The sequence below is a fragment of the Camelus dromedarius genome, chromosome 15 (genome assembly GCF_036321535.1).
Source record: "Camelus dromedarius isolate mCamDro1 chromosome 15, mCamDro1.pat, whole genome shotgun sequence".
In the NCBI taxonomy this organism is placed as follows: domain Eukaryota; kingdom Metazoa; phylum Chordata; class Mammalia; order Artiodactyla; family Camelidae; genus Camelus; species Camelus dromedarius.
In genome coordinates this window covers 12,638,556-12,654,141 of record NC_087450.1, presented here as the reverse complement: position 1 = coordinate 12,654,141, position 15,586 = coordinate 12,638,556, and the positions used below count along the sequence as shown (strand labels likewise).

At 39.0% G+C, this 15,586-nt stretch overlaps 1 protein-coding gene and 1 long non-coding RNA gene across 3 annotated transcripts in view; both read right to left on the bottom strand.

Annotated features, from left to right (window-relative positions):
• PAIP2B (poly(A) binding protein interacting protein 2B) overlaps window positions 1-10,204 on the bottom strand; it is a 36,299-nt gene extending 26,095 nt beyond the window's left edge. For both annotated transcript variants that reach the window (XM_010995376.3, XM_064494407.1), the window contains exon 1: window positions 10,013-10,204. The gene's annotated coding sequence lies outside the window, so the exon portion shown is untranslated. The remainder of the gene's footprint in view (window positions 1-10,012) is intronic.
• A 4,232-nt stretch (window positions 10,205-14,436) lies between these two features.
• LOC135323052 (uncharacterized) overlaps window positions 14,437-15,586 on the bottom strand; it is a 31,270-nt gene continuing 30,120 nt past the window's right edge. The window contains exon 3 of the long non-coding RNA XR_010384157.1: window positions 14,437-14,650. This is a non-coding gene — a long non-coding RNA (uncharacterized LOC135323052). The remainder of the gene's footprint in view (window positions 14,651-15,586) is intronic.

Here is a 15,586-nt window from a genome sequence, read left to right as displayed (position 1 = left end):
AGCTGGTCAACCTGAAAACTGACAGTGTCAGCAGAGGAACCACATAAATTAGGTAGCAGACAAGTGAGAAAAACTTGTTGAAGCAAAACTCCTTCACGAAAAGGTGTGGCTTCCAGAGCTGATGCCTGAGTTCAACACAGGTATCTTTGTCTTTAGCTAAAATAATAAAAATAATAATTAAAAAAACTGTGTGTAGGTATGGGTATTTTATATATGCATATATACGCGTGCGTGTAAATGTGTGTGTCTATCTATTCCTTCATAGCTGTCTCCTGTCTCCAGTTTCTGTGCCAAGTCTGTGATTTTGGCCTTCATTTTTCATCTTCAGAGGGATTACAAGAATTACTAGTATTACCTCAAACAATGTAATGACAAATCACTTAAAAAAAAAATCCAACGTATGCTTGATGTTTTATGAAGCAGACTATATTCTCCAACATATTACAACACAATATAATTCCAATGATTTCTTTTTTTATTTTATTGAGTTATAGTCAGTTTACAATGTTGTGTCAATTTCCAGTGTAGAGCACAATTTAATTCTTGATTTCTTAAAAAAAAAAGTTTCTTACTCTCTTAAAATATTGTTTAAAAAAGCTTAAGAATAAATATAGCTAATATCTTTTAAAATACATAAAACTTTCTATTTAATAGGCACTCAAAGTTCTTTCCCAAAAAAATAAAATCAGGCCTTTCTAAAGCAAGGCTAAATGTTAAGTGGGGAGGACAAAACGGAGGTATAAATAACCCCCATTCTCACGTAATCCTCTTTGATCAGAATCCCCCTGGTCTCTAAGCCTTGTGAATAAAACGGTATTTCTCACTTGGTATTTGGCTCAGATTTCCAATCATAAAACAAGAACTGTGGCACCTCAGTGCACCTGGCTCCTTACCTGAACTCAGCACAATGCTTAGCAGCAGCCGAGAGTTGAACCTTTCATGATCTGCTCCATAACCCATGTGCTTCTTATACTCCCAGACCAAACTTAGCTTTCTTCTAGAACCAGATTTCTAGAATTTACAGTTAGTATACAGCAATGGCTTTCAAACTTCAGTTCCTGGCCTAGCAGCCATCAGTATCACCTGGGAACTTGTTAGAAATGCAAATTATCAGGCCCTACGCCAGACCTGGGGAATCAGGAACCCTGGGTGGGGCCAGCAATCTGAGTAGTAATAAGCACTTCAGGTGCTCCTGAAGCACCACTGGTATACACCAAACAGAAAAACGTGTTTCCTTCTGTGGGTCCAAAGCCAGGGGTACTGTATGTTTTATCTTGATATGAAATAAAGACATCCAAATAAAAGATATACTTTCCTCACAACTCCCACTCTCCATCCAGTGTGTTTTATTTTAATGAGTTAAATAAGAAAACAAGCTGCAATCAGAGATTTAGACTGAAATATATACTTAACAGGCATTGGTTCCCATCCAGCCTGATTTCACACAATACCATTTACATCCTCTTACATCTAAAGTTCTAAAAAAGGATCTTTTTATTGTGCGCCTCACACACTTTAGGGATTCTATAATAAAACATCAACTAGGTCTGAATATATCAAACTTACTAAAGAAGAAAAGTGGAATTATTGGCTATGTATTAGAACTGCATTCAACAGGGAGTTGAAATTTAGGATTTTTTTAAACCTTTACACTCCCCAAGTTAATAGAATTAAACCAGAACACTCCATTCTTCAAAAGCTTCTAGCTAGGGAGTTTTACTGCATTGCTTATTGCTTTTGGTGGGGATAAAGCAGAGCCTTGGTAGGGACATTTTGTATACGTGCAATGCTTTGGAACTAGACAGTTACATCTGTCCAACATTAAAACAAAGGCTTTATAAACTCTCAGATGGCGAGTGTAACGTCTGCACTAGCCTAAGGAACAAAAAGACACTGAGAACACCATTTCCAAACAAAAGCAAGCTCTCACTAGGTAATTACATTCTGTTCTCCTTTTGTTTACACTCAAATCACTATGTTAAAATTTGACTTCCTCTGAGATTAATGTATTTTAAAGGATAGGCAAGACCAGTCTACACTCCACAAAGCACCTACTTTCAAAAAGCAGGTGATTCCTATGCAACTGGTTCAGAAGACAAGCTAATGAAGAGAGCAGTCCAACAATTAGTATACAGGCAGCTCAGCACACTAAACAGAACAAAGATAATACAAAAGAAAACCATAGACCGACTTCCATGTTAGAAACATATAATTTCAAATAAAACATGAGCAAGTACAATCAAGCAATGTATCTAAAAATTAAAGCAAAACAAAAACACTTTGATCAAATAGGGTTCAGCCCAGAAATGCAAGGAAGGTCTAAAATTTAAAAATATGAAAATGTATTTTATCATATTAACAGGCAAAGGAAAAGAAAAAAACTACATGAGCATCTCAATAGTTGCCAGAAATATATATAATTCTATTCTTAAAAATGCTTACATGCATTAGAAAAGGTTTAAAAGGAAAAAAAAAACAATGTTTTGGGTGGCGGAATTAAAGATCATTTTTCTTTATATTTTGTTTTCTGAATTATAAAAAAGTAGTTTCTTTTATAATCAGCGAGATATGTTACTTTCATCTGTGTATATTTAAATCTCTTCTTTTTCTTATCTTTTCTCATGTAAGTATGTCACATATAGAATAGGCAGCTAGAATTTCTTGACTCTTGAGGTAGATGAGACCACTTTGGGGATGTGCATGAGACAAACCTGCCCTACTTTTTTTTTTTTAAAGGTCCTCCTATAGCAACACAGAAAAAAATTTAATTAGGTAAGTTTAAAAATATTAAAAGTGCAATGAAATGAAAACTCATTTGTATGCATATGAAAAAATACAAGTGAATATGAAAAAGAAAGCAGCTATTCAAGCCATGGGGACTGCATTCTGGCAGTTTTAAATCATTTCATTCTTCTCAAAATATTTTTTAAATATTCAAAACTTGGTAAAAGGAGAAAAATAAGGCTGCCAACTCCTCCCTGGGGCCTCTCTTCCAATCTCTGCTACTGTTACTATGTATTCACCTGGTACCAAAAAGATGGGCAGCCCCTAACATCCTTTCTTCTTCTCTCTCTTTACTCATTTAATTCACCATTCATTCACTCATTTTTTGAAAATGTAATACAAACACATGATTCAAAAATTTTTTTAATATGTAAATATATATAAAGGCATATGGTGAAAATCCCATTTCTCCTATTTCTTTCATTGGTTTCTTATATATCATTTTAGAATTTCTTCTTGCAATTATAAGCAATGTATAGTCTCATTCTACCCTTTTTTCTCTCTTCTTCATTCTTTTTACAACTATACAATATTCTACGCTTTGGATGTTTATTTAACCAGCTCCTTGATGACACACTGGAGTCATCCTTTTCATGCACGATATTACAAAAATGCCAAGCATAACTGCATATGTACAGCAAGTTCATTTCTGAACGTGCCTTTCATGAAGCTTCTGAAATGGTTCAGGATATTAGATTACCACAAGGGTCACACGTTCACCAGGCTGAGAAGGCAATGCCTTTCCTCATTATATACAAAAACAGTAGTAAAAGACTTAACAATTCCTTGAACCAAGCAAATGTACTCTTAGGGGACTTATAAAGTGACTAAACAAAACACCCAAGATGAACGCATTTCTATTAAAATGCATACGCACACAAGAACATGCACAGAAAGTATACATCCATTCAATATGTCCATCAAAATGGTAACCATTGTCTCAGTATGGTAGATCTATGAGGTGCTCTAGTTTTTCTCCCCTTTCACCTATGCAATGCTTTCTAATTTTACAATGGTAAATACACACTATTTCTGTAATATAAAATTAAAAACTAAAAATAAAATTGATTCAAATTAAGCTGGATACGTTCCTTCACCTGTCTTTGTATAGTACTTCAGAATTCATAAAGTATGTTTATATGCATCATTTAATTCTTACACTAACCCTATGCATTTTTATTTTGTCAAAATGGGAAAGGAAAAAAAATAGAAAAGGAGGCCACAGATGGTTAGGCAGTTGTGCCCAAGGTCATTCAAATAGAAAGCTGGCAGAGACAGACTTCAAAACTAGATCTTCTGACTTCAAATTCAATGCGCTACCAAAAACATGATCATTGCTTCCTTAATTTTAACAATATTTTGGGGAGTTAATCACATAATCAGAATTTGACAAATGAATTAAAATTACACAGTAAGGTCTCAGACCTTAATGCTTATATGATCAAGTATTACTGAAAAGAGGGAACACTGGCATACAGTCCTCAAAATTCCAGAGTCAGAAGAGGGTGTGGATTTTAAATATGCTCTTAAATAAAAGACCCAACTGGCAAGGTACATGCTTAATATGGCCTAAAATGAATGCAGAATAAAAGTAGCATCCCCTCAAATTGGAAGAGTCTCACTTTCAAGATGACTTTTGCCTTTGCCACCACCGTTGACTCCTGCTCCGGTTCCGCGACACCCCAGGGTGTCTCTGATCACTTTACAGAATTTCAAAATATGAATAAGCCAGACTTTTCAAGGAGGGGTGTGATCATATAACAATTTTTTCTAAGTTTGGGACTTACTAACCAAGATGATAATAACTTCAGTAGAAATGTATTCTTTTTCTCTAAATGTCTCTCTTTTTCTGAAAGATTATATATGCTATTTTACAATGCACATAGACACTATCAATAAATCTTAGTTTGGTAAAGATATATTTTAATTCAATTCATCATTTCTCAAACTATATCTCTACAATTCTTCTCCAAAAGATAAACATCTTTTGTATGCTGCAGGGGGTGGGGGTGGGAGATTGAGGAGAGGAGAAGCCATGGTTAAACACAATGTACCCCTTTCGGAGATCTACAATCCACAAAGGACACAAAAATAAAAGCTCTAGAGCAGTCCTGCATTACAGAAATCTTTGTTTAACCCAGCATATTTTGACACAAAATTCTTCTGCTACGGCATAGCTACTCATGTCTTACGCTCAGAGAAGTTACTGAAATAACTGTAACTATTAATTGAACGCCCACAACAGATATAGCAAAAATGGAAAATTCTTCAATCTTTCCTACCACAAATATTCTTCATAAAGTCCCTACTTTTGGTCTTGCGAACTCCTACCTCTTCATCTACCAAGGCCTAGCTCAAATATCACCTCATTTGAGAAATTTTCCCGCATGGCTCCATATTACTAACTAATCCTTTCTCCTGGTTTAGGTAACATTTTGTTCATATCTCTCTTACCACACTTACATGATAAGTCAAGTTCATCCATCTGTCCTCCACATTAGCTTGTAAGCTTCTTGAGAATGAGTCTGATTACATTTCAGCATCTTGAACAGTGTGGGACACATATAAGCTTCATGATAAAGAAGTAAATAATTTCACTACAGTGTAACAGTTCCCAGAAGTCAATGCTTGTTTTCTAAACTGTTACTGATACCCTGTCAACAACTTGAGAATATTACACTTTCTCCCTAAAATTTGCATCTGTTACTGAGCAGCTGTGGTCATGGTTAACTCAGTCGTGACTTGCCCTCTGGCCAAGCCCAATGACAGTTTTCCCGTTAGGTGATTTTTGTTTGTTTGCTTTTTGTTTGTTGTTTTAATCTATAGGAATGTTCCGTAAACTTCATTATCTTTTTATAAGTCTGTGCCTTTGCACCTGCTGGTCCCTACTTGGAATGCTGCCTCAAGGATTTATACACCTAGAAAGCATTCCTACTCATTCTTAAGAACCAGCTTAAACAATGCCTTCTCTGGGAAGCTTTCATACCCTTCCATCCTTTCAGGAAGTTAGGGAATTCTTCAAGTCAGGCATTTGTGCATTTATTACCATATATCAGGCACTGAACTAACTGGATAGAAGGATACAGATGTTGATCCTGTCCTCATGGAACTCAAAGTCTAGTAAGACAGCCACATGAACAAATAACCACACTATAATAACGTTAAGTGCAACACCAAAACGAAGACCTTTGAAATATTTGACATGTGTCAATTATCTTGTTAGGTGTTTTATTAAACACTGTCTATAATCATGTTAGATAGGTATTTGAATTGGACAGAAGTCCATGAAACTCTAAGGACTGCTCTACCCTCAATTGTTTTCTGAAGAAATTGTCTCCAAAGGGGTCTTTTCATATATATTACAGTCTGTGTCATAGAAAAATACATGAAACTAATTCTACTACTTTGGCCACAAGTGCCTGGACCAGACTCAGAGCTCTAAGGACAATCCACAGCTTGAACTTAAGGGAGATTGCCTAGGACATGGCTTGGTTCAAAATTCTTCTCAGTACGGATCCTCCATTTTAAAAGGTGACAAACCAATCCAATCAGATGCTCTCTCATAGGAAACACAATCCTGGGTGAACAAGCTCTGGTCTCCAGAGCTCAAATCCTATTTGAAATACTGCTAAATTATTGTTTTATAAGGTTTTGAAAGCACTAGGGTCAAGGGACAATACGGTGGCTAAGATGATATCCCACTCAAGTTTACATTAAACCCTCATCATCAAAAGTAGTATGTGTGTGCCTCTTTCTTCCAACCCACAGGGACCTAGCACATCACATCATCACTTTTGAAATTAGGAAATAGGCTTAAGAAGTTCAACAGCTTGACCAAATTCACTCAGTTGCTGGGTGGCAAAGGCAGAAATCAAAGACCTGGCTAACTCGATTATTTTAGAATATCCTGCCAGTAACATGGAAAAAATGGCCTCAAAACCAACTATTAACAAGTAGAGAGGCTCAAAAGGAAGAGCGTATGCACAGAGGAGAACAGAACTGTTCAGGAAATCAATGTGCTAGGGCATGTGAAGCTGGAGGGGCCGCACCGGGTATCACCTTGGCCAAGTTAATCTCTAATTCCCTGAGCTCCAGGCTGTTAGCTATCTGTCTTTCCTATTCAAATTTAACATCTATAAGGGTAGCAGCTTAATCTCTAGTTTGTTCACCACAGTCTAAAACAGAACCTGGCTTATAGTAAGTGCTTAATAAATATTTGTTGAATAAATGAATAAGTGAATAAATTCTCAAAGACGCTAAAGGCACATTCCACAGTGGACTGCAGGGACGGTTACCATGAAAGACTCCAGGGTTGATCTTCAAGTACAGTTGACCCTCATTATTTGTGTATGCTCTATTTGTGAATCTGGTTACTTGCTAAAATTTATTTGAACCCCAAAATCAATCCTGGTGGTGCCTTTGCAGTCATTCACGGATAGGCACAGAATAGCAAAAATTTTAAGTCACTCCTGGAGCACGTTCCCAGCTAAGGTCAAACTAAGCAGTGCTCTGCATTTCAGCTCTCACGGGAGTGACTAAGGAACAGACAGTAGGGGGCAGTGTAGTGCAGTGCAAGGAGTTCTGGCTCATGGGCCAGTAGGACAGGGTTTGAGTCCTAACTTCCGCACTTGTTAGGGATTGGCCTCAGGCAAGTCACTTAACCCTTCTGAACCTCATTTTCTCTTTTGTAAAATAAAGAAAACTGAATCTACCAGGATGGGTTGTATTCAGGATTTAAGATAAAAATCTATGTGAGAAATGTACATATTTTCCTTAGGAACAACGGTTCAGTATTTGCTAATTTAGAGTTCTGTGTGATTTTATAGACCATAATCACTGTCAATAATGAGAGTCAACTTATTTATAACAAAATAACAGAAATATATAGAAAACAATTATTTGGATAGAGTGTAGGCAGTGGAAGGCTTCAAGAAGATTTTGAAATCGGACCTCATCAGGCACATAAGGTGTGGAAAAGGCTTGAAAGAAGAGAGAAGAGTGCCTGCAGACAGGCCCAGGTATGTGAAGTAAACAGGTAGGTTCAGGAAATGGCACTTTAGAAAGTCTAGAGCAGTAGGAGATGAGGAAGAACACAGGGCCACAGTGCTTCTCTGCATCCTGTACATCCCCTACACTACAGAATCTCTCCCTCTGCATTTAATTCGTGGTTTACAGGTCTCTTTTCCATTAAACTATGAGCTCCTTAAAGGCAAGGAATCTAGGAAGAAATCACAGCTACAGTGCTCTAAATTTGCAAAGAAATAATTACTAAGCATAAACATACTTGAAAAGACTGTATAAAAATAACTTTAGTTTTCCAGTGCAGCCTTATACCAACTCGCAATAGTGACTAACTCATAGGTTTGCAATTTGTCTAGGACTTTTATTTGATGACTGGTAATAATTCTGTCATAAATCTTTTTATTGTTCTAGACACCTGGGCATTTGTTACAACAGTTTTAAGATCTTCCTCTTTTCAGTGTGATTTTTTGTATTAACAGGGCTCAAACATATGGTCCATTAGACAAAGCTGCCTCCTCAGAGTAAAGATTCCTTTTAATTCATTCTACTAGACCTATTTCTCTATATACAAGATACAGTATTACCACAGTAAAATACAAGGTAGCATATTGATATATATGTCACAAATAGGATAAGGAAAACAATGAGAACTTTTCACAAAAGCTTGTGAAATTCTGGCCAAAACACAGTGGACATGATGTTAAACTCACTACTTACATTTCCCCACTAGGAACTAGGAAAAATAATTCCAATTTATGTAAAGTCATGAAACTAAGCACTGTCAGGACCTACAAGGCTTTGTATCCGTGTTTTCTCCCCTCCCCCACCTCCCATTTCCACGCACACAGGGTAAAGGACCCAACAGGCTTATCCCAATACTTTGATTTCCTCCATCCCCTCAAACAAAATCCTCACTGTTCAAAATCTAAATTAATATTTTCAAAACTCTGAAGTCTCAATCAAAACTAAGTATGATAAGTTACTTTTCCCCCCTAAAATTCTTGACATATTTTATTCAGGCACAACATAGTTTGTACTTTTATCTGGAAACATATGGCTATAACCAAAACTATTGAAACCCAAACTAAGATACTATGAAGATAAATACAATGCTGTTTTTAAACAGATTCAATGCTATATTATCCACAGTCTGGGTGTGATCAAATCATATTATGCTATACAGCTAAAGTATATCCTATATTTTATGACAAAGTAGGGTGGTCAGGCCCTTACACTGCAAACTCTGGGAGACTCCAGCTATGCTGTTTAAAGTATAATCCAATCCTATCCACTTGAAAAATAAAACATTTTCAAATTTCTTGCTGCCAGCAAACCCTTGTCATTTGCACTTTCAAAAATTATCACCAAAACAACTGTAATGGGACAAAGATTCTAGAAAGGATATAATGATCAAATGCCATTTTAAGGAAGGCAAGAATGGTTTACCATGAACAAAACCGATTAAAGTTTCCAGCCTTGCAAAGCTCCCTCTATAGTGTATTCTGCCTCTCTCGCGTCCACCTTCCAGCTGCCTGGAAGGGGCAAGTGGAAAATGTTAGTTTCCAAGAGAGGTGAGAATGAAATTTAGGGAGTGGAAGGGAGTAAAGGACCCATTCGTTGAAGGGAAGGATGAAGCGAAGTGGCTAAGGTCCCTAACTCAAATTAGGTATCAAGAATGAGGGCTAGAGTAACGCGGAAAGCGAAGGGAGTATCAGAAACGCAAATAATGCACGGGGGCCCGCGAAGGGGAGAGGGCCGATAATGCGCAACTCTTTCCCCCTCCCCATTTTGGGGGGGTGGGGTACGGAAGGAGGCTGCACTGGTCAGTTTGCCTAGCAGTGGTGCACCGGGGCAGTAAAGGGACTCGCAAGCCTGAGGTTTCAGTCCGAGTGTTACAAGGGGGCTGAGGGAGTCCAGGGAAGCTGGGAGTGGGGGAAGAATAGCGCGCCAGTGCGGGGAGAAAGGGACTAAAGACCGCATAGCGCCCCCCGAGGGGCAGGGGCTGACCCCAGCGGACGCCCTTTCTCGCCGGCCGCCGCGACGTGGGACCCGCCGCCTTACCCTCCCCACGGGAGCTCGGGCAGGCGCGCGATGCCCCTCACAGCCCCGACGGCGGCGGAAAGGGAGGCGCAGGGCGGCCCCCAGAGCCGGGAGAGCGGCGCTTCCCGCGGGTCCCCTCCCCGGCAGCCCGGGCGCCCCTGCCCACCTGGGCTGTCCAGAAGCCTCTCCTCCAGACCGTACTCCGCCACTCCTCCGAGAACCTCAGCTGTAGCCGCAGAGGTCGCCGTCGTCAGAACAGTCTCGGCCTCCAGTACCAAAGCGTGAGCCACAGCACCCGAGGAGCGCCGTTACCACTCTCCAGGTTACCTCTTACTGAACACTGACTCCTCACCCCGCCCCGGAACCCAAGCCATTGGTTGCTGGGCACCGCCCCATTCGTCTATTGGGCGAAAGAGGACGCCGCTCAGTCACCTAGAAGGGCACGTGTGCTGTTTATTGGTCTAAATGTGAAGCAGTTCCCGCCCACTCCCGCAGAAGTTCCAGCGTCTGATTGGTATCAATGTCTGTCTTTTTGCTCCCTTCGGTCTTTCCCTTGGGGTGGAGCGCCTCCTTGCGAGAGACACCGGCTCTGATTGGCTGAAACAACGCTAAGGTAGTCCAGGATAGGCACTGGGCCAAGGATGCGTCTGGCCCCCACGTGGGGGAGGAGCTCAAAGCGCAGCACCTCTAGGTTTGTTTACACAAGCGCTTGCTCCCATTTCCTTCCATTGGCTGAGCCAGCAGCCACTCCCACCGGATTGCGCCACTCAGTCTAGCAAGGAGGGGCTTGGGGGCGGGTCTCAGTGGGATTTCCCCAGCTGTCAATTACCCAGGGAGGTGCTTTGAGCAAGGCCGGCTTGGTACCTGAAGCCGCCCTCCGTTGCGGAAATTCGGGAGTTGGGCTTGTAGGAGGGGCTGGAGGGAAGCAGAGGGACTCTGCCACATTTCTAGAGACAAATTTAGCTTCTTGGATTTTTTTTTTAAATTCTTACTTCCTCCTTGGATTTAGGGTGTCCAGTCTTTGCTTGCTAAGGACGTTGAATTTTATCCTTCAGAAAGTGGGATTTCTTTATAGAAGTCTTACTTTATACATCTTTGTGTCTCCCCACCTGTCATGTTAAATATGTACATAACACAAAGTGGAGGCTTACTAATTCATTGCAAAATGAGTGGATACATGATAAAAATGACAAGAATAGCTAAGTAAACTCATTAAATAACAGTAATTTAAATATATATGTAACATTAAATACAAGAATTAAGTAAATATATAAATAATTAAATTCATTCACTTAACAAATATTATTGAGCAGGTTATGATGCTCCAGACTCTGATCTAAGTTCTGGGTATATGATATGAATAACATAATAAAGATGCACCCAGGGTGCTTATTCACCAGCTGAGGAAACTGACAGTAAACAGGTAACCAAAAAATAAAATGTCATGTTTTGACTAAGCACTACAAAGAAAAATAAAGCAGGGTTAAGGAATGGTTGAAAGAATAGCTGTTTTTGATTTAAGTGTTTAAGAGCTGTTTGAAGAAGGATCATTGAACTGAGACGTGAATAATGTGAGGAGTGGGAAGTGGGTACCCTCTCCAGGGCCGTTAAGCTGCACAAGTCTAGAATCACTAGTCATATTGCTCCATGCATTTACAACTTGTGTTATTAGGTATATATCCTTTTAGGATTGTAAGCTTTATCTGACTAAATAGATCTTACAAGAAACACTTATCTCTTCTAGAAAACAAAAATCTGTCTCCAAGATGAATTCCCCATACCCTCCACTGCTTCTTTTCTTAAGGTGGCTTCATAAGTCCACAGCTTTGAAAAACAGGGTCTTCAGGTCAATGTGGTATTTTTGTGCAATCAGAAATACTCTTCAAACTGAAGATTTATTACCAGGATAGTAATGGGATGTGGGGAAGCATTGGTGGGCTCTTGGAAGGGTTGGTGTTACCTTCCTAGCTCTGACACTGTCTCATAACTTAATGACTGGATATCACCAATAATAAAGAGAAAATCTTAAAAGCAGGCAGAGAAAAAAAGATATATACATTTTGGGGGAGGAAGTAAGAATTACATCGGACTTATCGGAAACTATGGAAGCCAAAAAACAATGAAGGAGGGAGGCAGCCTTGTGGGTACCTGGTGGTAGTATGCAGACTAGATGGGAGTTCGAAGGGACAGAAAGGAGACAACAACCCATCATGGAGTTACAGGGGATGGTGTCAGTTAGAGAGAGGGAGACAAGAGGAGTCCACTAACCCTCCCCGACATCCCACTGCTCCCCTGATGATAAATCTTCAACCTTAAAGGATATCTCTTTTATTTTTACTGTGGTAAATTACACATAACAATTTTTACTATTTTAACCATTTTAAGGCTACAGTTCAGTGGCATTAAGTATATTCATATTATTGTGCAACTATCACCACTATCCATCTCCAGAATGATTTCATCATCCCAAACTGAAATTCCATACCCATTAAACAATAACTTTCCTTCCCTCATCCCCTGGAAATTACTATTCTACTTTCTGTCTTTATGAATTTGACTACTATGGATACCTCATATAGGTGGAATCATATAATATTTGTCCTTTTGTGCCTGGCTTATTTCACTAGGCATAATGTAGTCAAGGTTCACTCATGTTTTAACAGTATAGCATGAATCACAATTTTATTCCTTTTTAAATCTGACCAGTATTCAATTGCATATATATATATATATATAAATATGCCACCTTTTGTTTATCCATTCATCTGCCAATAGAATTTGAGTATTGTGAGTAATGCTATGGTTGTGCAAATATTTGTTCAAGTCCTTGCTTTCAGTCCTTTTGGGTATATACCCAGAAGCAGAATTGTTGGATCACATGGTAATTCTATGTTTAATTTTTAGAGGAACTGCTGTTTTCCACAGCAGCTACACCATCTTATATTCCCACCAGCAGTGCACAGGAGTTCCAACTTCACATCGTTGCCAACATTTGCTATTTTCTGCGCTTTAAAAAAAAAATCTATTCTTATGAATGTGAAGTGGTATCTCATTATGGTTTTGATTTGGATTGTCCTAGTTATTAGTGACGTTGAGCATCATTTCATGTGCTTTTTGGACATTTGTATATCTTCTTTGGAGAAATATATATACAAGCCCTTTGCACATTTTAAAATTAGTTTTTTTTTTTGGTTTGCTTTTGAATTGTACAAATCCTGTATATATATCTGGATAGTAATCTTTATCAAACGTATGATTTGCAAATATTTTCTTCCATTCTGTGGCTTGCCTTTTCTCTGTGGATAGCATCCTTTGATACTTGAAGAGTATTTCTGATTGTGCAAGAACACCATGTGGATCTGAAGGCTCTGTTTTCCAAAGCTATGAGATCATGTAAGCCCATCTCTCACCATGCACCTGAAGGCCACCTTAGGAAAAGAAACTGTGGAGGATACAGTGGAGGCTATCATGCAGACAGGCAATTTTTTTTTCTGAAGGAGCTATGCATTTCTTGTAGGTTCTATTTAAATGACTTAATCAGATAAAACTTTAAATCAGAGTGGATATCCATTTTTTTTCCTCTCCCTTCACAACCCAGAGAGGTTTCTGGGAGAAAACTAGATCAGCTAGAGAACTAAAGTAAAGAAGTTACTGTGCACACCAGCTGCATCTTAGACCAGCTGCAGTGAGCCACCTGAGGCCATCCTGGATATCTTCTGGGGCTCCAAGAAGCAATTGTCAAGAATATGTGGCCCCTTGAGCCCTGTGCTGGGCTCAAGCGGAGGAACTCTTTGCCTCTCTCCTCAAGATAGTTATTCTATCCATTCATTCTAGAGATGGGGAGGACTTCTACACCAATCCTGGGTAATTTCCTCTCCAACACTGCCTGTCGGGTTTCATCCTCCCATCATTCACTCAGCCATGGCCTGACCAGTGTAGGTAGCCAGGCTTATACTCCCTTAGGCAAATGATCTTCCTTTAGGGGCACTGATTAGCCCAGGGTAAAAGACATACAGATATTGGCATTTGGAGATCCTGAAAAAAAATGTTTGGGTCTTACTTTATTCCTTATGGAGAGATCAAACCCCATTACACACAGTTATCTTTACAGCATCTCATTCTATAACATGAAGAGTCAATGATTACCAGACTATCAAGGAAAAGCCTCTAACATAAAAGTCAAAGGTCAAAATAAACAAACAGAAAAAATTAAACTCAGTAGAAATAGAGACAATATAAGAAGCCAAAAAAAAAAAAAAGAAAGAAAAAAAATGAACAAACAAAAAACCCTGTAATTAATATCCTTTAAGGGTAAGACATTTCATCACCAATTGAGAACAAAATGCTACTTTAATAAAAGAAGCATTTAGAGAATAAGAAAGACTTTTCAGAAAGTAAAAATGTAAAACTCTTTGGGGGAGGGTATAGCTCAAGTGGTAGAGTGCATGCCTAGCATGCATGACGTCATGGGTTCAATCCCCAGTACCTCCCCTAAAAATAAACAAGTAAGTAAAACTAATTATGTCCCCTCCAACAAAAATAAATAAATAAATAACTCTTCAAAATTCAGTGTTTTATTTTGCTCTCCCATATAATAAGCCTGAAAGTAAGAAACCCAGTGCTTCCACATCGTAGGCAGCAGACAGGAGTAAGAAGAGTATGTTTCTTCTCTTTAAGAGACTTCAAGGAGACGTTTCACTCATCATTGTCCTTCCCATTCTGCTGCTCAGAACTTAGTCAGATGGATATACCTCACTGCAAAGAAGGCTGGAAAATGAGCTGTTCAGTCTGGATCTCCAAGTAGCTATTAAAAAAAAAGAAACAAGGATTCTACTATTAATTAACAACGAGAGACTAGATATAAAGGCTGCAGAAGAGCTCGAAGATAAAGTTGATGAAATGGCCCATAAAGCGAAATAAAAAGAAAGTGGGATAGAAAACAGTAGACAAAATGTAGGAAACGTTCTAGAAGTAGAGGACAGAGGGAGGGGTATAAATTCAACAATACCAGAAACATAGCTTATAGCTAAAATCGTCTGAGTCTCTTAACTGAGAGAACTCAACAAGTGCCCAAATCTTTGAAGAAAAATGGTTCCCACCAGTAATAACTGATATTTGTTGAATTTTTACTATGGGCCAGACACTTTATAAGTATTAACCCACTTCATCTCTAAAAGAACAGTATGAATACTGCAATTATTCCCATTTACAAACAGATAAACTCAGGTAGGGAAAGGGTATGGAATTTACCTAAGATCATTCAGCTAGTAAGTGGTGAAGCTGTGTTGTGGTCTCTTTGCAGATGAGGAATGGATTCGGATGTCAACACTAGTGATACCACATATGTACCAAGAAGGCATGAAGAGGTCTATTATGCACATGATGAGGTCTTCCATGCCCCAGGCTCCCAAGGAGGTCAGAAAATATCTTGACAGAGGCAGGAGGGATGACTAGCTTTGGCTCCAATTGCAGTTAGTGAGTAGGGGTGTGGTTAAGAGTTTTCATGTACAGACATGGTTGCATGGTTTGAACTTCCCAAAGGAGGGGCCATGGGGCTTATGGTTTTGCCTACATGCAGAGGAAGAGAAGTGGGAGGGGTGGGGACTGAAATCTGTCAGCATTCAAATGTAAAAAATGAATAGAGATAAGGAGGAGATCCTAAGAGTTCCCAGAGAAATAGGTCACACAAAAAAAATCAGGAATCAAGAAACTCAGACTTTCCATAGGTAACATAGAAGGA